The sequence below is a fragment of the Pyxicephalus adspersus genome, chromosome 3, assembly GCF_032062135.1.
Source record: "Pyxicephalus adspersus chromosome 3, UCB_Pads_2.0, whole genome shotgun sequence".
In the NCBI taxonomy this organism is placed as follows: domain Eukaryota; kingdom Metazoa; phylum Chordata; class Amphibia; order Anura; family Pyxicephalidae; genus Pyxicephalus; species Pyxicephalus adspersus.
The window spans coordinates 55,443,460-55,464,731 of NC_092860.1; positions in this window are offsets into that span (position 1 = coordinate 55,443,460).

Below are 21,272 nucleotides of genomic sequence, written 5' to 3' on the forward strand. Positions count from 1 at the left end.
TTATTAAAGGCTGCAGATGACAAGCCTCATATTCAGGAGGAACTAGTTCAATCCAGTTCACAATCCAACATTTCAAAGAAAATAGGAAATAAAATCATTATGAGAGTCCGATCCACAGTGGTGCAAATACCAAACGCATACCAATCCCAGCTGCGTCATTTACTTACATGCACTCCTATTATACATTGCCTTAAACGCAACAAAACAAACCAATAATTGTGCATGCAGCATTTTTAGAACTACAAGTGCACTATGATGGCGTGTTTGGGTGCGATTTATTGTAATAATTAGGGGTGCAGTGGGGCGGGCACGTGTAGGATGCCATGCCCTCACTTTTTTCCGTGGTCCGTGGCTCTGGCCAGGCCGCCCCCCCTGGGGTCAGAAGAAGGACCCCTCTTGGGGAGGGGGCGCACTGGCCAGAGCCACGGGCCATGTCTACCTGAATTGCAGGCTCAGGGCGGTGGGCGGGTTGTCTCGGAACAGGCTCTGCGATGGGAGAGGTATCATGACATCACTCTGTGGGAATTTTCTTCCCCTTTGAGTGACACATAGGCAGGGGTGTATTGGGGCGGGCACATATACCGTGCCCCTCTCCTTTTTTTACGACTACACCCCTGCTAATAACGTGCCTTATCTCAGTGACCTAGAAAGATTGCTAGCCTGGGAAAAGGTTATCCTCTACCAACGTTCTACCGCTCGCTGCCTGTGTCCCCGGTGGGCGGGTTAACTTTTTTTTGTCCTGTGACCATTGTCTCCAACATCAAAGAAAGTCCGATGTTTTTAGGTTGTCTCAAAAGCAAAAGTTGGAGGAAAACTTCTAATATATAAATATCCAAGTGTTTAGGATGAAATCCCCTCACTTTGGGAAAATTTCCTCGAATTTCTGTTGCATCTTGAAGACAGGAAGTGAAGGGAAATCTTTGTAGCAGGCAGCACAAAGGAACCTGATAGGGGTTTTAACACTTCTACACTATAAAAAAAGTAAAGTTTTGGCAATGTATACATTGGGTGTGGTTTTCCACAATTTGGACTTATCCATTCCTTCCCCAGGGAATGATATTCAAATTTATGGTTGAAGATTTTTCTAAATCGTCATGGATCTTTAGTAAAATGTCTATTAGTACTTCTAACACAAAAGACCATCTTTTGGAAATTTGGAGAAATTTGGAAATACAGGAATACCCCAATAAATATTATTTCACAAAACATTTAAGGTACAGACTTATATATTAATTAATTTACCATTTGTGGACAGGCTACAGGTGTGAAGTTAGAATGTGTTTGCAGGCTTTATTCACATATCAGTTGTGCCACCACTTCTGCTCTACATGATAGGGCAGCCAGGCATGGCTGGTGGCATCCAATTTGCTTTGCATATAAATCTTTAAACACTTTAGAAAAGTGTGTTGTTTACAAATCACTGCAAGAGGAGTAAAACGGTGTCCAGCCACAGGCATAGCCCACTATTGTTTTTAAAGTTTCTTACACTTGCATGTGAACTGAGGGACTAACACAACCATAATTGACCATAACACAATTAAGGCATAACTAAACCCAAGAACAAATAGACATGGTGGCTGCATTCATTTACATTTTTAAGGATTAGAGTAGAGGTGAGCAACATCTGCTAAGGTTGAGTTTGCATTTTTTTAGATTTTTCTAGAAATTGGAACAAACCCCAGTCAAGCCTTTGGGGGGAATGAATCTTGGTATTCAAAAAGCAAAGCTATTGTCAAAAGGCACAGGAAGCTGGGCAATGCAATTGGGAAATGTTCTAATAAAGCAAAAAACCCAGTACCTCTTCCTACATAGAATTATCATCTCCAACACTCACTGGGAATATGGCTGCTGTAAGCTCATCTTTGATTGGAATTGGGCCCGAGTTATCCATTCCTTCAAATAGTTGCACTAATAATTGGCTTGTGACCCAACTGAACTGAACTGCATTATAAGTTTGTCTTTATTTGTTACAGTGTTGACCAACTTGGAAAGTCTTCATCAACAAGTTTGCAATTCATGAATTTGAAAATTTGCCACAAACCCATTTTAGCTTAAATCTCATCTATAACTAAGAACATTTAAGCAAGTAAAATTAGTAATTTTGAGCAAGTAAAAATAGCTGTTCATTTTGCCAGAAATGCATTGTCCTTGATACTTCTGGTGAGGCATGCTGAAGACAAAACAAGTTATCTTTGTTCTATAAACTATTAATCCTACTAACAATTAACATGTAATTGAGATAAACAAAGACAAACATGTTTGGAGACCAGCCTGGGTTGCAGCCATGGCTTTCTACATATATACAATGGAGAGATAAATGTAGTCACCCATAAACAGTACATTTGTTTGGCTGCATACACACATGCAATTATTGTCGTTGGAAACGAATGATCCATGATAATTGTTAACAAAAAAAGTGTACAATGACTGGTCGACAGTGCCGACGTATGAGGTATTTCGCTGGAAATGAACGACGATCTTTCGTAATCTATTGTGCGGTTGTTCAGTGATCATGGATTGTTCTGTGATACACTTTCTTCTGTACATGTCACTTCCTGCAACGTTTGAACGATCGTATCTAGTGTGTACATTATTGGTGGAATATATTTGAACGATCATATCATTACAGCATGTACAGAATTGTGCACAACACGATCGTTCAAAATAATCGATAATATTTGTTGATCGTTCGTTTTCAAACGATAATTATTGCACCTGTGTTCCTTATTCATAGGATCACCAGGACGAGGATAGGACCATATAGGAAAAAAGCCTGTAAAAAAACAACTAATTAATTAATCTTTTAGGCCTTTATTCCACTAGTTTTGTAATAAAGTGGAAACACCAAAAATGAAATCTAAGCTGTGTGGCCATTCTTTTTAATCTTTCCAGTCCTGCACTATTTCCCTCTGTGTATATAGCACTGACTCCCTAAGTCAGGGAAGGTCCCTATGAGGTTTTACCACCAAAACACAGGCAGTAGGTAGAGGCTTGGCTGGCTGGAGTATCCTGGCAGGATGCAGGAACAACAGTTATCTGTAAAAGTAAATACATTCATGGTAGACTTTTCCAACATACAAAAACAGGCAAACATTGGAGCTTTCACACATTGATTTAGTAAAGCTCTCTAAGACTACAGAGGATAGATCATCATAGGGGAACCTGGGTTATCTAGCAAAACTGGAATCATTTGTTATTAAGTTGGCAAATATTTTAAATCATGGACCAGATTCATTTCAGGTTTGCTGGATCACCCAGGTTTACCCATGATAATCTATCTTCTCCTGTCTAGGAGAGCCTACAGATAAAGATGATATACAGGGAGTATGTGCCTTTTCCATCATTTACTCAACCTAAGACATTAAAAGGCATAATAATGTTCTTTGGGAAACAATGCAGACCACAAAACTTGTTATTCCCTTTTTTTAGAATTTCCAAAAATTTAGCATACCTGCCCACCATTCCTCTGACCTCCCATCCAAGTAAAATCCTTTCAATTGCAAGTTGTGGGTTTTCTTTGCATAGACTGCTAATTTAATTCCCCCAAACAACATAATAATGGAATTCAAGTCAGGGCTTTGACTGCACAATCCACAACCCTAATACCCTTAATATTTTTGAGCAATTTCTTCAAATGAGGATCAGTGTGTTGTATTTTTTTTTAAAAGTTAACTTTTAGTTAACAATGAATACAAGCCACTCAGGCCCTAAAACAGCAAAGAAGCCCCACAAGTTTCACATTTCCAACATATTTCACACTTCTTTTACTATACACGCCCAATTTATTAAAACTCTCCAAGGCTGGCGAGGATACACTTTCAACAATGAACCTGGTGATCATATATATATATATATATATATATATATATATATATATATATGTGGGTGTTATATATATACCCATCATGGACAACTTTGCAGTCATGTCAAATAAATATCACTTGTAGACTTATTTCCTTGCAATGGCACAATTGATTTTAAATAGTTTTGCAAACTTTGTAAATATCTCACCAGACTTCTAGCTTGTTGTTTCTAGACTTCAAAAGCTTTTTTGATGCTAGCATGATGACACCACACGTCAGTAGTAAAGACTGGACCCTAGATATCTGAGGTTTAATTAGACAGGATCCTCCTGTTTACCGTATTTTTCGGACTATAAGACGCACTTTTTCTTCCCCAAAACTGGGGGGGAAAAGTGGGTGCGTCTTATACACCGAATACACGTTAAATATACCGGTAATTAAAAAAAATCATACTCACCCGATCCCGCGATGCTGTGGGCTTCTCCTTCTCCTCGCTCTCCTCCCAGCTGCAGCGCGTGTCTCCTCCTCCTCTGAGCAGACAGTATGTCTCTGAACACCTCAGAATTCATTCGGCTGCTTCTGTCCTGTGTCACATCATGGATAAACACTAGTGTCCCAGTGCCACTGGCAACCATGCACGCCCAAGCCATCACACTGCCTCCGCCATGTTTTACAGATGATGTGGTATGCTTTGAATCATGAGTTGTTCCACGCCTTCTCCATACTTTTTTCTTGACATTATTCTGGTAAAGGTTGATCTTGATTTCATCTGTCCAAAGAATGTTTTTCCAGAACTGTGCTGGCTTTTTTTTAGATGTTTTTGAGCAAAGTCCAATCTAGCCTTTCTAATCTTGAGGCTTATGGGTGGCTTCCATCTTGCAGTGGACCCTCTGTATTTACTTTCATGCAGTCTTCTCTTTATGGTGGACTTAGAAATTGATACGCCTACTTCCTGGAGAGTATTGGTCACTTGATTGGCTGTTGTGAAGGGGTTTCTCTTCACCATAGAAATGATTCTGCGATCATCCACCACTGTTGTCTTCCGTGGACGTCCAGGTCTTTTGCCGTTGCTGAGTTCACCAGTGCTTTGTTTCTTTCTCATGATGTACCAAACTGTAGATTTTGCCACTCCTATTATTGTAGGATTTTTTTTGGATGGGTTTTTTGGGTTTTTTCTGTTTTTGCAGCTAAAGGATGGCTTGTTTCACCTGCATGGAGAGCTCCTTTGACCACATGTTGTCTAACTGTATATATATATAAGCAAATAAAGAGGAAGGTGGGTTAGATGAGCTCAGAGTATGTGTAAGCCTTGGTTAGCTAAAGTGTTAGCTTTGGATAAAGTGGGAATAATTCGTAATCCTGTTCTTTTTTGAAGGTTCTGCTTTACTTATTGTCCCCTCTTAGACAGTTGTTGCCAGAACAGATTTCTCTATTGAAAGCTTTGCTCTCACCTCTTGTTCTGGTGATAGTGATAAATTTTAAATTTCCTAATATATTCTGAGACAGAAGAAATATAGAAGTTGAATATATATGAAATATCTGTCGGGGACAGAAATATCAATAAAAACCTCACAAGGGTTTCAACATTCTGCTTCTCTAGCCAAAGCTAAAAGAGATTTAGGCTTAAATACAGTTTAACCATAATAAAAAAAAAAATTATGAACAGGTTGGTGGGCTCTATATAGGATTTCCAATAATGGCAAATTATTTCAGGCCATAAACACATGTTTATAAATATTCTAGTGAGGTACCAGATACTCTGCACAAGGAAAGCTTCCACAGATAAATATATATGCTGAAGGAGGTTGGAGGGCCCCGAGAAATACAAGTATACAAAAAGTGCACTTATCCTTTAAAGAAGCGTGTCCAATTGTAGTCTTGAACCCCAGGGGTTTATAGGGGTATGTAACAAGTAAATAGGATTACTGGGTATCAAAAAGATTACAGGTAGTGCCCGGGTTAAGGAAAAGTTTTTTTCATAAAGTTTTTTTTTTGCTTTGTTTGTGATTAACTCACAGTGAGGAATTTCTACAGTAACTGACACCATGCTGCCTGATAATATGTTGAGACAAACATCTGCCGTAATTGCATTTATTAAAATAATGTACCTGTTCCGACTTACATACAAATTCAATTTAAGAACAAACCTACAGTCCCTATTCCATATGTAACCCAAGGACGACCTGTATATTGAATGTCTTGAGGTCCAAAGATGGTTAAGAAATAAGAAATTATATAAGACAGTTGTTGATTAGGGTCAATAAAACTTGTGGGATATATGAAGAGCCCTCCTGCAGTCCCTAGTTCTGAGAATGAGGAGGCTAGCAGTGAAACAGGGTTACCTAGGGTTAGATAGTCAGCCGCTAATGATCATGGTGTGACATTGTCTCTAGCTGTGTGTTTTTACTGACCTTGTTTAACAGAGTGTTTTGTGTTGTATGTATGTAACCTTAGTCCTACTGCTTCAGGGAAAAATTTATGCACAAGGTAAATTTTACCTAAAGTAAATAAAATCACCTCAAATGTGAATCCAGGCTTTGGCTACTCCTTTTCATAGAACAAATTTTAACAGTAGCACCAAGCCTACAAGAATGGAGAATAAAAATGTTCAAAAAGTACTAAACTATTATGGGATAACAACTAGTTTGCTAAAATGCTGTATATCATAAATAGTTTGATTTTATTTTTCATTTATAAAATACTTTAACCCATCTTCTTTTAGCTACTTTTTGTCTACATGACTCCAGAGTTGCACATTATTATTATTTTATTATTATTATTAAACATGATTTATATAGCGCCAACATATTATGGTCAAGGTTACGGATATCTCTCTGCCATTGACCAAGTCTGGGATGGGGCAAGGGAGGGCAATGGTTTGATAGGTTGAAGGTGATAAGGTTATGATCAGAGAGGGGGAATGGTGAGTTGTCAAGGAGGGTGAGGTTGCAGAGTTGCACATCATTGGAACTGGCTTCCTAATAGTGACAGCAATGGTGGTATGCCTGTCAAATGTGTAACAGCTCAGCCACTAGTTTCTACCAATGGAACATGTGAAAGATTCACCAACTTGGCAGTAAAAAAAGGATTTATTGCCAATGTTTTTAATAGAAAGGAAATCATAGGGCTGGTATTTTTTTTCAAACAAGGTAACAACCTTAATGGCAACACAAAAGCACAATTAAAGTCATGTCACTTTATAACAGAATGTGTCAGAACAAGGACTCTCATGGTAGGTCTGCACAATAGCTTGAGGTCTCCCCAAACTGATCACGAAAAAAGATATGTCAAGTAAGAGCATCTAGCAGATTTGCCCAGTTATAGATTCATGGAATTTTTTAGTTTGTTCTTCTACCGGGTAGGGGAAACCTGATCTAGACCCCAATGCAACATGGTAGAAACAGATTGCTTGTAATAATGTTTTACTGCTTATTGTATTCAGTCAGCAGTTGATCCCTATAGCAGCGATCTTCTGCTGCAGGGGAGGATCAGGACTGAAAAAGTGTTAATATATTTTATCTGAGGTCATATCACTTCTTTTGAAGCACAAAGAAAAAGTATTGTGTTGACAGTTTTAGCTACAAGTGCATGTACAGATTGCACCATAGAACCAGAGAGAAGGAGAATCAAAAGAAGCTAATTTATTGCCATGGCATAGTGCTGGCCCATGGCTGTCATTGACATTGGCTGTGACTAATAGTTAATGATTCCATCACTAATGCAGAACTAGCTTCCAGCAATATCATGTCTTTAAAATCTAACACAAGTCCGAAAAGGCAATGCAATTTTTAAACCATTACCATTATCTTGGGAAGACATGTGTCCCTCTTGCTGCTTTATCATACATTGCTTATGATGATGTCAAAGCAGCTTTTTACCCTATCTGATCAACTCTACATATTTGGAGCTGCATGACAATTTAACAAATTCCACATTATAGCTGGTACAACAATATTAATTCTTACTAAAACCAACCAGTCTAGCAGTATGGCAGGTCTGGAACTTAGCCCATAGGGTCATATTATTATTATTATTATTATTATTAATAAACAGGATTTATATAGCGCCAACATATTACGCAGCGCTGTACTCATATATAAAAGTTGTCTGCCAAGGGCTATAATAAATATGTTGGCTGCCAGGGGCTATAGTGAGCATTTTGGCTTCAAATAACCCAATTCCAACATATCCAAACCATTTTCTGAAGTCATATATTTTATTTTTATATACAATATTTTTGATGGAAACATTTATTTCTGTACATGTGGACATAGAAATGCCAGGGTTTCTACACAAACATTTTTTGTATTTTGTTTTTAAGACAAATAGATAATACTTCAATGTAAATAAATTATTTAGGAGAAGCACAGTAATATTTTTACAAACGTATATATATATATATATATATATATATATATATATATATATATTCAGTATATAAATGCAGCCATACTTGCAATTTACTTGTAACTAATGCTTATTACAAACACGCTGTTCACTTTATTTTGCTAAAAACAATGATGTTCATATGTGGCTGATATCAGGTCTCATCAACTGTCAAATAAGAATAGGAAGAATAAGAAGTCCCCCACCAGTGGCTAATTTACAAATGTCTATGTTTTATTTTAATTTTTTTGAAACAGTGGCAATGTATTAGAACCTCGTTGGGGGTTTTATTTTGCTATCTGGGGTCAAGCTACCGGCTTTTATTGTTGTTAATGTGTCAGAATTTCCCTCACTACCTGTCTGGTAAAAGGTTATTACCTTAACAGTGACTGAAAAAACTCAAAAGTACTGGCCTCATTTACTATTTGCTTTTCCCTTGTTTGTTGAAAGTACAGTCTATGTAGTTCTCTTAGTACTGGTTACATAAATAAATAAATTAATATTTATGTCATAAGTATGTTATACTATGCCCAAAGCAAGAAATGTAATTGTTTTTTAAATTGTTCTTTTCTTTTATTTTAAACAGCATTGAAATATCAGTTTTCCTTTAATTCCCTTAGCAAATGACTGAATTAGCATTTCTTAGTAATCTGCTTCCTGATGTAATGATTTTTCCATATGGACTGCCAGCTACAGAATAAGCATGAAGCTACATTGAATTACTGTAATGTAAAATGTGAAGTTCTCAAAGACATTAAGTCATGGTCTTGTGCAGCTTGCCAGGATATCCCTAGATTGGTCAAAAGCCAGACTCTTCAGGACCATGAGGCTTGACATACAATGTTTGAATAATACTTCCAGTTCATACCCAAGAAGAGCAGGAACACAGTCTACGGTTCACATTCTAACACTGGGCTTACTCAGTGTTGTATTAACTAAATGCCTATTTTGTGAGCCAATAGTCATGTCACTGTTCTTAGCTTTTTCATACATTCATTACACTGTTAATGTTCTTTATTTGTTTTTATATATTTTGAAGGTTTGCTATATTGTCATTGATTTACAATTTTGGAGAAACTTGGAATTCATTTTTAATGGATGTGAAACAGGATTCTTTTGTAATATTAGTCAGACAGCACTTTAGGATTCAAGCTAGGCATGAGGCTAAAAATAAAATAAAAATTAAATATATAAATAGCAAAAAGATAAGATCCAAGCATGTAAGCCCCTTAAAGGATGTCGCTGGGTTGGCAACTGGGGGATAAAGAGAAGGCGGATTTACTAAACACTTTTTTTAGCTCTGCGTACACAAAGAAAAATGGCAGAGCTCTTGTCCAAATTCATAACAGCAATGTTACTGCCTTAAATGAGTCACAATGGCTCAAAATTGATATGATTGAGAAACAGTTGGGCAAAATTAAGGTTGACAAAGCGCCAGGACCTGATGGATTACATCCATGTGTCCTCAAGGAGCTGAGCTCGGTTATTTCAAACCCATTATTTTGAATTTATAGAGACTCTTTAGTCACTGGCATAGTACTGATGAACTGGCCTAAGGCCAATGTGGTTCCTATCTTCAAAAAGGAGCAGAGTCACTACCAGGTTACTACAGACTGGTTAGTTTAACGTCCATAGTTGGAAAGGTCCTAGAGAGTTTTATAAAGAACCACATTGGGAAGTTTCTGCTAGAAAATAATATTATAAGTGATAGTCAGCATGGTTTCAAGAAAGACCAAAGTTGTCAAACAAATTTACTCTCTTTTTATGAGGAAGTAAGGTAATAGGTAGACAGTGGAATAGCAGTTGATATAGTGTACCTGGACTTTGCTAAAGCATTTGACACAGTTCCCCAGAGGGTTAATATGTGAGTTAGGGTCAATAGGTTTGTTATACAAGCAGGTGTGGACCCACTGTGCCACTGACTGGGTATGCTCCAGAGGGGCGTAACTAAGCTGCTACCAGGTCTTCACTAGAGCCTCTGATGGTGAGGATAGGTCTGGGCTGCAGGGTAGCTGCCAGTTGCCACTCAAGAGCAATCCCCAGGCCAGTGGCAGCTGACCACAGGAGTCAGGATACCCGGTGCAAGCACCGAGGGGCTTGCGTGGCCAAGAAGGTGATGGCAATCAGACAAAGTGCAGAAACAAGATCTGAGGTCAGGGTCAGGCGGCAATCAGGCAAAGGTCCAAAAGCGTAATCCGAAGTCAGGGTCAGGCGGCAAACAGGCAAAGTCCAAGGGTAAGAAACAAGGTCCGGTACACAGTAAAGCAAACAGAGAAAACACCTTAGCACTGGGAGTTACACAGGGTAAAACCTTGAGATTGCTCAGGCAACTTCCTGTAGTAGGAGGAGCCTTTAAATACCTGCAGAAAACCAGCCATAGGTTGTAGAAAACAGAGGGCGTGTATGTGTTACCTCATAGATTAAGAGAGACACACCCACGCCAGCTCAAACACCAGAGCAAGTCTCCAGCAGGGAGGAAACTCAGGCATGGAACACAGGTAGTGGGGTTACCTGAAAGATAGGACTCGGCGCCCGTGCCTGCAAATAGGAGCAGCGGCGCCGGCACGACCTGCAGTGCTAACAAGGTTTAGAAAAGTTGATCTGTAAATGGATAGAGAACTGGCTTAAAGACCGCATTCAGATAGTTGTATTTAATGATGATGATTTAATACTTTGAAAGGTCTAAGGTGTACCCCAGGGTTCAGTGTTGGGACCCTTACTGTCTAACATCTTTATAAATGATATGGAGTCTGGGATTAAAAGTACCATTTTTGTGTTTGCAGATGACACCAAACTATGTAATGGAAATAGGTCTATACAGGATGTCTATAAACTACAAGCAGACCTGGATGTACTGTTCGATTGGGCAGCCAAGTGGCAAATGACATTTAATATAGATAAATGTAAAAGAGAGATTAGCTGAACTTAATCTATTCTCCCTTCAGAAGAGACGTTTAAGGGGATATGATCAACCTGTTTAAATATATAAATTTTCCATATAGAGAACTCTCTTCCCAATTATTTAATTTAAGATTCTTACAAAGAACAAGAGGGCACTATTTGCATCTGAAGGAAAAGAAGTTTAAGCCCCGGATAAGGAAGGGATTCCTTACTGTAAGGTCTGTGAAAATGTGGAATTGGCTCTCTCAGGAACTACTATAGATTGCTTTAAAAAAAGCTAGATGTTTTTTATAGAAGCACAGAATATAACTGGGTATTAAGGATTTAAAGTAAAGATAACACAGACTGTTGATCCAGGGAACATCCGATTGCCTTATGGTATCAGGAAGGATTTTTTTCCCCTGTTGAAGCAAATTGTACCAGGGTTTTTTTTGCCTTCCTCTGGACCAACTATGTTTTATAGGGTTTTATATCTGGGATATTTTTTTTCCCCTAGTGGTTGAACTTGATGGATTTATGTCTTTTTTCAACCTAACCTACTATTTAACTATGTAACATAAAGTATACAATAAAAGGCTCGATATTAGAAAAATGGAAAGCAATATTCGGAAAGATTATTTAAAAGGGCTAACAAAATCTAAGACTACGTACACACTTGCATCGGCTCAGGGCCGATATCAGACAAGAATGGCAGATCCATGGACAAAGGTCGATGAACGATCCTAATGGAAGTAAAGGGGGGGAGCGCACAGCAGGATGGTGCTCCGTCATTCTCCCCCTCTGCTCTCCATAGAGCAGAACAGGGCTGTATGTACAGCACTCGTTCATGCATTGTGCAGCAGTTTGTCGTTGGAAAGGATCATGAAAGATCCTTTTCAACGACAATTATTGCACGTGTGTATGCAGCCCAAATATGTATTTACTATATATGTATAAAGATTTCCTTTTAGTATAGTATGATGAGTTACAAAGGTTGCAATATTGTTGGGATGACCGATTCTCTGAAATCATTTTTCTTGACATTCACTAACTGGTTGTGTTACCACCCCTCTACTCTAGGTTGGTATGTACAATGCAGGACCTGCAGCTGAGACAGAGTTACATATTGCTGGTTCACCTGTCTAATAAAGGCTCCAAAGGTGACAGTGATTTACGGGTTCAGCCTTCCTCCCAATTTTCTACTTTTAGCCTTTAGAGAATTCAGCAAGCTGGTTATTACCAATCTCCTTCCAACTGTAATTATGGACTGTCATACCAGTTTGACTTGAGTTTTAGTGCTGACTTTTATCTCTATGAAGGTTTGTGTACATGTAGGCAAGTTTACATACATAGCTTGTAAGACCTGAGCGTTGTATACAAAATCATGCAAAATCGGACAGTGTTCTATCAAATTTTTACACCCTACAGATTTTTATAATAGCAGTGAGCTAAATAAAACATGATGGATAAATAATTGTATGCCATGGCAGACCATGAAGATAATGGCCACATGGAATCTATGGCACAGTAGCATGCACGTTTTGCCAATAGCAGACATGTTCAGAGTAGCAACAGCTTGCATGTTCATGGTTATCAGCAGTGAGCATGCCCAGGCTTACTAGTGGCGTACATGTTTAGGGGTAATCAGAAAAGTATGTATTCAGGGCTACCAGGAGTGTACATGTTCAAGGTTACAAGCAACATACATGTTAGGTTTACCAGCTGCATACATGTTTAGTGTTACCAACAGAGTACATGTTCAGGTTTATAAGCAAGATACATATTCAGGGTTACCAGTAACTTGCAAGATTAGGGTTACTAGCAGCATACATGTCCAGGGTGCCAGCAGAGTACATGTTCAGGTTTACCAGCTGCATACATGTTTCTTGTTACCAGTGAAGTACATGTTCAGGTTTATGAGCAAGATACATATTCAGGCTTTAGGCTTGTCAGCAACTTGCTTATTTAGGGTTACCATCAAAGCACAATGGCTGGCTGACATGGCACAGAAATGCAGCAGGGGAATGTGAATGGTGGTAATGGCTACAGCATATTAGCCATCGTTTAAATTGGAATGGTTAAGCTTACACACTGCATGCAATTGTTACTGTTCTTGTACCCACAGAATCAGTGTAAGGGGAACATACCCCTATGTAGTGCACCACTATGTTTAGGGTTTACCAGCAGCATAATTATTGAGGGTTATCAGCAGCACCTTCAGGTTTTTCCAGAAACACAGGTAGAATTCACAGCAGAATACTGTTGTTTGGCATAAGGATGGTTCCTTGTGGCTGCTGCTTACTTGGGGAGTAGTAAGGAGGGTGCAAGTATTAAGGAAAGTAGTAAAGAGAGTGTACACTCGCCACCATCAGGTTATCCAGATTTAGTTGCTCTATGCCTGTGCAGATGTGTGCTATTTTTTTAAGTAGTACAGCCAACGTGAATCTTCCCAGTGCTAGCCCTCTGAATGGTGGTACTGGGTGTGGATGAAAAATATGACAGAGCTGGGAGGAAGGATATAGTGTGCCACAGGAAAATGTGTCAACAAGTTAAACTGGGTGCAACCAGTAAGAATGAAGCAAGCCAGTGACAAGTGCCCAGAATATTATATTTACCAGATTACATTTTTACCAGCCAGCATAACCCTAAGGCTAGGTTCAGACTGACAGTGAGGTTGCAGTGCACTAGGAGAAGACACTACATGTAGCACCTACCTGCCATATCCCAAAAGAAAATAGGGGGAGCAGTTAGCAGTTCAGGACTACTCACTGCCACCCACTGTCATGATACAGTATGAATGGCTGAGCAGCTGGCATGGTGTCAACAGCTGAGAGCTGCACTTGATTGCTGTACCTGCCTTAACACAAGCACAAAACTGACTTCCATTTCCTCTAAAATTATCTGTTTCTGCTTTAAAGTAAGCTATCTGCTGATGGTGCTATAGAACTCCATATACAAACCAAGCAACAGCAAGTTCAAAAAGACAAATTTCACCATATATTCTATCATATTCAGCACTACATCCCTGACCATTGAGATCTGTTCTTAGATGCATAAAACTGCACATACATAACATACACTGAGCAGGCAATCCTGCTGATAGACAAAATTTTGCACTGCCTGCTGAGATAAGCTGCTTTGTTCTGTACTGATAGGACCTAGGAGCTTTTGGTTGTGCTGCCTGTAACAGGTGCATCCATTGCAAAACCTGCAGCTGCTCACGCTCCTGGTTTATGCTTCACCTGCACACCTTCCCCGAGTCCTTCTGTCTTCCTGTTCCAACTATGAGAATCTATAGGTAGGTTTTTTAACAAAAAGGGGACCATCAAAATGGGAGCTGGCATGGGGCAAAGACAACCATTGTGGAATACAGGTAATGTGGAATAGAGGTGGGAAGTGGGGGGGGGGGGGGGGGGGGGGTGAGTTGTGTTTTATCCAGGTAGGTGGGGTGCTCCAGTTTCCCATTACCTGTAAAGTGTGTTCCAACTTTTTTTAACCCTAAATTGTGTCCCCCACTTAATATTATTCTATTAATGACAGAGTGTAGAACTACAGAGACTGCTGACATAGATTGGAAGGGAAGGCCCTATGACTAATAGAAAGTGGGGTTTTCATAAGACTGCAGCTGATATGTAGCATGTGCCCCATACAACTGAATTCTTCCTAGTATGTGAGGATCCTAAGTATTACTGTGCCTATATCTTCATGGATTAGCTGCTTGGGTGACTGGGCAGTACTAATAACTAGTCCATTACCCTTTGCTTGCCTTTTTTTGAGCATAAACTCCATAGTTCAGTTCCTCCTTAAAGTGTACTTAAATAGAATTATCACTTTACATAACAGGATAGATAACCCTTTTATGTAAGTTAAAAATTCTGTTTTTTTTTAATAAAAAAAAGGGTGCAGCACCGCCCCCTAACTCTCGATTGCCTAGGCGATCGAGAATGAATGGGAGCACAAAGCCTCCTGGGATACTTACATCAGGCATCCCGGGAGGCTCTTGGGTGCTCCTTCTGCGCATGCCCGAGCATCTTGGGCATGCGCAAAAGGAGCCTTTTCGTGGGGAAAAAAAATTTCCAGATCTTACGCATGCATTGAAGATGGCAGCATCCAGAGCGCTGGCTCCGGGATGGATGTTAGGACGACGCAGGACCAGATGCGGGATTGAAGGTAAGTGTGTTTTTTTTTGGCAGTTTTTAGTTTAGTTCCTCTTTAAATGGAAGCAAGACTCAAGACATGAATCCCAGCAAAATGGAGAATAGCTCACAAGAGGTCATAAGTGGTATGCTATATTCCTTAAATGGTATATATTCACATCCCAAAACCGGAAATTCATAAGAGCATGACAGCACCTTAACACATTTTGTTCAAACAGTATATAGTCATAGGGATTAAAATTGATCTGAGATGGTGGAGAATAGCTAGCAAGTATTCTCTCACAGCTAAAAGAGGACCAACTCATTCCATCAACTAGACTCCAGCTGAGATCAATCACTGCATCACAAAAAAATAAATATTCTCTGCCCGAATCCATGTGTCCTATACTAAATCAAGTCCGCTGAATCCAAATCTGAAGTTCGATTCTGCCTAGGACATCAGGATCTTAAGTTAATTTTCCAGTATAGATGCAATTAGCTACATTCTTTCGTTCTGCAGTTACTATGTATTCGCTATACATAACTAACTTTTGCCATATAGTTTCATGACATTACAAAACGTAGTTTTATGTTGCAACAACATATACAGTTACACATAATTCACCTGAGTGCTTGTTCAACACACATGACACTTCAGAAGTGTTTCAGGCACTGGCTTTTGTGTTTTTGGCTCTCCGCTGTCTCTAGTTGCAGAAACCAGCAGTAGTCGGCCATCATATTGGGGTTGCACCGGTCTTGATATATTGTTTCCATAACAGAAATGTCCTGGTGGGACCTTTCCCCTTGTTCATGTGGCTTACCCCCTTTAATTTGGGGTTCATAACATTCATTAGCATCGACATCATCATCCTGTTCCTCATCCGACATGTCACTGTCAGTAACAGATATAGAAGGGACTGGCACTGGATTCTCTGCATCATATGGCAATGGCTTCAGAGCAGATTTACAATCAGGATAGATGATTTTTGACATAGTCTTCTTTGAAAACCCAGCAATTTTACTCATACAGAAGTAGCAGTCGGAGTGATAATCTTTTAGCTCACGTCAAACCATAGGCACAGCAAAAGACATTTTATTCCTTTTCCCATTCCACCATTATGTTAGGCCAACGTAAAACACCTGACAGCAGATTTGAGGTACCCAGCTTTTATCCTGATCTCCAATTTCACATCCAAAGTAATACTTGTAAGAAAATCTCACCCTCTTGGTTAAGTTCTTGCGTTGATCACATGGGTATATTTGCCACAAATGTAGCAAAAGTTGCCTGGTTTATTAACACAGCTGTGCCTTCTCATCTTTATCTCAAAACAGAGTCGCTATGGCCTAGCTATACTATCCAATAAGATCGTTTCACACTAGAGACAAGCCCTTGGTCCATCTCGCCTTATATACCTATTTCTGATGTCAGCTCACTGACTTGCCCAGAGATGCCCAGCCGATGCTGGAAATTGCATGCCACCAGGGGGCAGCAGGGATAGTGGTAGCTGGCAATAATGTTCCCATGTAAAAATACATTACCTAATTACTGACCCTTTGAACAGCTATAGCACGCCTATACCTTAAAATCTGTACGTGATAGGCAAATTCTGAGTTCAGATTTGGAATCAGCACACTCGATATCATGTAAATCACATGTGTTATTCCCAGTAACAAAATCGTTGTTGCGCAGTGTTTTATAAAAAAAGCAACTGGCAAAACATTTTGCCTCCTTACAAACTAATAAAAATATATGCAACTAAGATTTATTAATCCTACAATTCATAAATTTACAATCAACAAAAATAACAAATGCAAAATTTCTATTTGGAAAAGAAGTGAAAACATAGTACTACATGTACCTCCATTTATGTAGTTGCTAAAGAAGAGACATCTAGTGGTGAAAAAGTACTATGATTGTGAGAGGAGCTGTAGTACATACATGCTAAATAATTGTGAAGAAGTAATCAAAAAGTAAATAAATATTATTGTCTTATTTCAAAAAAAGAAAAAAACCCACCTACTCAAAAATAAGCCTGATCGGAGAGAATGTTATAACTATTAATACCTTGTTGACACGTTATGCATCACTTTGCAAAGTCCATAGTTATGTCACTAACTGTCCCTCAAAGGGCCTAACAATCTAATGTCTATACCATAGTCATATGTAATTACTACAGCCAAAGGCAAATTTTTTTGGAAAGGTTTGATTTGTGAAAGCTTTGAAGATAGACTATCATGGGAGAACCCGGATGATCCAGCAAACTTAAAATGGATCTTGTTCAGAACTGAAAAAGAAATCTATTCCAGATTTGCTGGATCCTTTATATTTCAATATTTTTATGGAATTTTACATGTTATATTACAAGTATTTGTGACAATGAAAACAATATAATAACAATATTATAACAAGGGACAAAACACGCTGTGTGTGCTCAAACATTAACAACATTTTTCAGTTCAAACAGTGCTCAGACTATATTGTTTCCTTAGTCCAGGTATACCTATAACGGGAAACTTAGAGTCAGATGACTGAGTAATAGAGTAAACCGTCTGAAACCGTTAGTAGAAGACAAAGCAGTAAACAGCTAAGTTTGAGCAATGAGTAAACAAATCAAGTGTCCCAGTTGTGTATTAAAGACAATAACAAACATAGAACATATAAACTACAAGGGAGGGGGAATGGGAAAGTAGAGGAAGTTGACAAGGCAAGTAACACTAATGTACTATATCCGAGTAAACCAGCGTAAACCATAATCTATGTATTATTAAACACAATCCAAGGTTCCTATATATCATCGAATTTGTCCAGAGAATTCTTTAGGGTATGAGTTAGTCTATCATTAACCATAATCCAATTCAATTTCGTATAAATAGGGTCCAAAGATATCCACGCTTTGGCCAGGGAGATTCGCCCGCTAGTAATATCAATCTAATCAATTTTTTTGAGGGTCCAGAAAGGGACACTTCGAGCTTACCAAACAAGGCAGCTTCTACAGTACTGCGAATCGTTTGTTGGAAGATTCTGGAGATCAAATTAAATACCTCATCCCAAAACATCCTGGCTATTGGACATGACCACCAGATATGCAACAGGGAGCCCCTAGAATCGCAGCCTCGAAAACATAAGGGAGAAGTTGAAGGGAACATTTTCGCTAGTTTATCTGGACTGAGATACCATCGAAGTGCTACTTTGTAACTACTACTGCAGAGTTCAAGGAGACCTTGGAAAGGGAGTACACCATATCCCACCATTCTTCCATGTCCCATGTGATGCCCAGTTCAGATTCCCAATCCCGCATATAGTGCAGTTTGCTGGTAGGGGCTACTAAGGCTGAGTAAATCACAGAGATTTGCCCTTTAGTGGAAGCTATGGAGGAGCACGTGCTTTCAAATGCAGAGGAGCGCATGGGTCTCGGGGCTTCTTTAATTATCATGTTGATATATGAAGACAATTGTCTATAGCGGAAATGGTCCGTTGGAGGAATTCAAAATTACTGACCAAATGTTCCCAAGTAAACACTGCGCGAACATCAATCAGATCCTTCACCCTCCTAAAACCCCTGGAAATCCACCAATGAAAGTTAGCCGGACTTAAACCCGGCGGAAAATCTGGATTATTACAGAGTGGGGTTAGAGGTTTATGAGGTGAGATTAGTGTCGGACAGTTGCTGAATTTATCCCATACCTGAACGGAATGGGACAGAGCCGGGCATTGCACAGTTCCTCGCCTACTTTTTTTACGTCACATAAGAGATTCTATAGAGCCCGAGAATCCATGCTGATTCTCTAATTCAACCCATTGAGGTCGAGCTCTGTACAAAGTGCTCAATGAGACTTGTGCGACCTGTGCCGCCACATAATATTACTTCAGGTGTGGAACCCCCAGACCCCCCATTGGCTTAGGGGCGAAAAGAGTGTTTTTTCGTATTCTGGCCTTCTTCCGAGCCCAGATAAATTGCATTATTCTAGACTGGAGGAATTCCAGCTCCTTTACAGGTACCTGAATTGGGAGAGTACGAAACAAGTAAAGTAATCTAGGGAGTAAGTTCATTTTGATAGCAGCTATCCGTCCCAGCCACGATGGGGGGGAGAGGGATCACCTTTGAATATCCGCATGAAGTTTTTTAAACAAAGATGTGTAATTAGCCTTATAGAGACCATTGTACGTAGGAGTCAACCTTATGCCCAGATACTGAAGGAGTCCTCCTGCCAACTAAAGTCAAAAGTCTCCCTCATTCCTTCCAGCGTCCCTGAGGGAATATTTATATTGAGGGCCTGGGATTTAGATTTATTTACCCTCAGACCTGAGCACAAGGAAAAATCATCTAATAGTTTTATTAGGTTAGGCAAAGTAGTGATTGGGGAGGTAATAAACATCAAAATATCTTCACCAAAGAGGGCACATTTATGCTCCGCCCGGTCGCAGCTAATCCCTTTAATGTTAGGATTCGTTCGCAGAGCGATTGCTAGGGGCTCAATAGCTAGGGCAAACAGGAGTGGCGAAAGCGGACAGCCCTGTCTGGTCCTTCTTTTGATTGGGATAGCAGTGGAAAAAAATCCCCCTAACGATATTTTCGCTTCTGGCGAATCGTACAGAGCCAACAACAGGTTAGTAAAGTGGGCCCCAAAGTCCATCTTAGTAAGAACCTGAAACAGATATCTCCAAGATATACTTTCAAATGCCTTTTGAAGGTCAAGAGAAAGCAGCATAGCCTGACGTGGGAGGACCCCATCCCAATTGCAGTTAACCACTGAAATGAGATCTATTGCTCTTCTCGTTTGATCCGGGGCCTGTCTGTGTTGCATAAAGCCCACCTGGTCCGGATGGATATACATTCCCAAAAATGAACCCAGCCGAATTGACATGATCTTCATCAAAATTTTAGGATCACAATTAATTAATGAGATGGGCCTGTAATTAGCCACTGCCCATGCATCTTTACCTGGCTTAGGAATCACGCTAATAAATGCTCTATTGGCGTCTCTTAAAAGGGAATTCCCTTTTCGCAGGTAATTAAATAGGCTATCAAATGGGGCGCCAAAATAGGGCTGAACGTTTTGTAGTATAAATTAGAAAAGCCATCCGGGCCAGTTGAACTTCCCAACTTAAGAAATTTAAGCACCCCATTCAAATCCTCGATTGTGAAAGGTCGTTCCAGAATTGCCTTATGTTTAGGCTGCAGTTTAGGTAAGTCAAGCTTATTAAGAAACCTGTCAGTGCTTACTTCGGCACTTGAGTCTTCAGAGCTGTACAAACGACCATAAAAATCTTCAAAAGCTGCCATGATTTTTTTCTGGGTTTTGAGATAGCCTACCATCCCTAACCTTAATTTTGGGGAGCGCTTGTGACTTGGGTCTGGGATTAAGTTTATTAACCAAAAGGCTACCTGGTATGTCACTCCACAGATAAAATTTATGGGCGGACCAGCGGATTGATTTTTCTGCCCTAGTGGTAAGAAGTAAATTAAGTTCGGTGCATTTGGCCTCCAACCAAGATTTCAGCACAGACTGAGGGTCGTTCTTATGTTGTAACTGTAACTGGTGGTATTCATTAGGACCAGTATCAATCAATTTGTTATGAGCCTTCTTACGTGACGCCCCCAGTTTGATCAGCTCCCCCCGAATATAAGCTTTATGAGCTTTCCAATTAACGGCTGGGGACGTGTCACTCGCAACATTAATCTGAAAATAACTATTCAGCATGGAGTCTATCTCCCCTTTCACCAGAGTATCTGAAACCAAGCTTTCGTTAAGTCTTCAGCGAAACCCGGTTGGTGGCCGGTTAAAGCTCGTCAGGTATAATGCCAGTGGATCATGATCAGACCAAGGCATTGACAAAATCCGGGCCCCCAGTATATTGGGGTATATTGACGAACCCATGGTCAATACGCGAATACTGGTCATGGGCTGCTGAAAAGTAAGTATAGTCCCTGGGCGAGGGATTTAGTTCCCTCCAACTATCAGTTAGATCATATTTTCGCAGCAGGAGAGAGAGGCCATGACTCTTTTTCGGAGGGTCCCTATATCTGCACAATTTAGATTTATCCAAAATATGATCAAGAGCTAA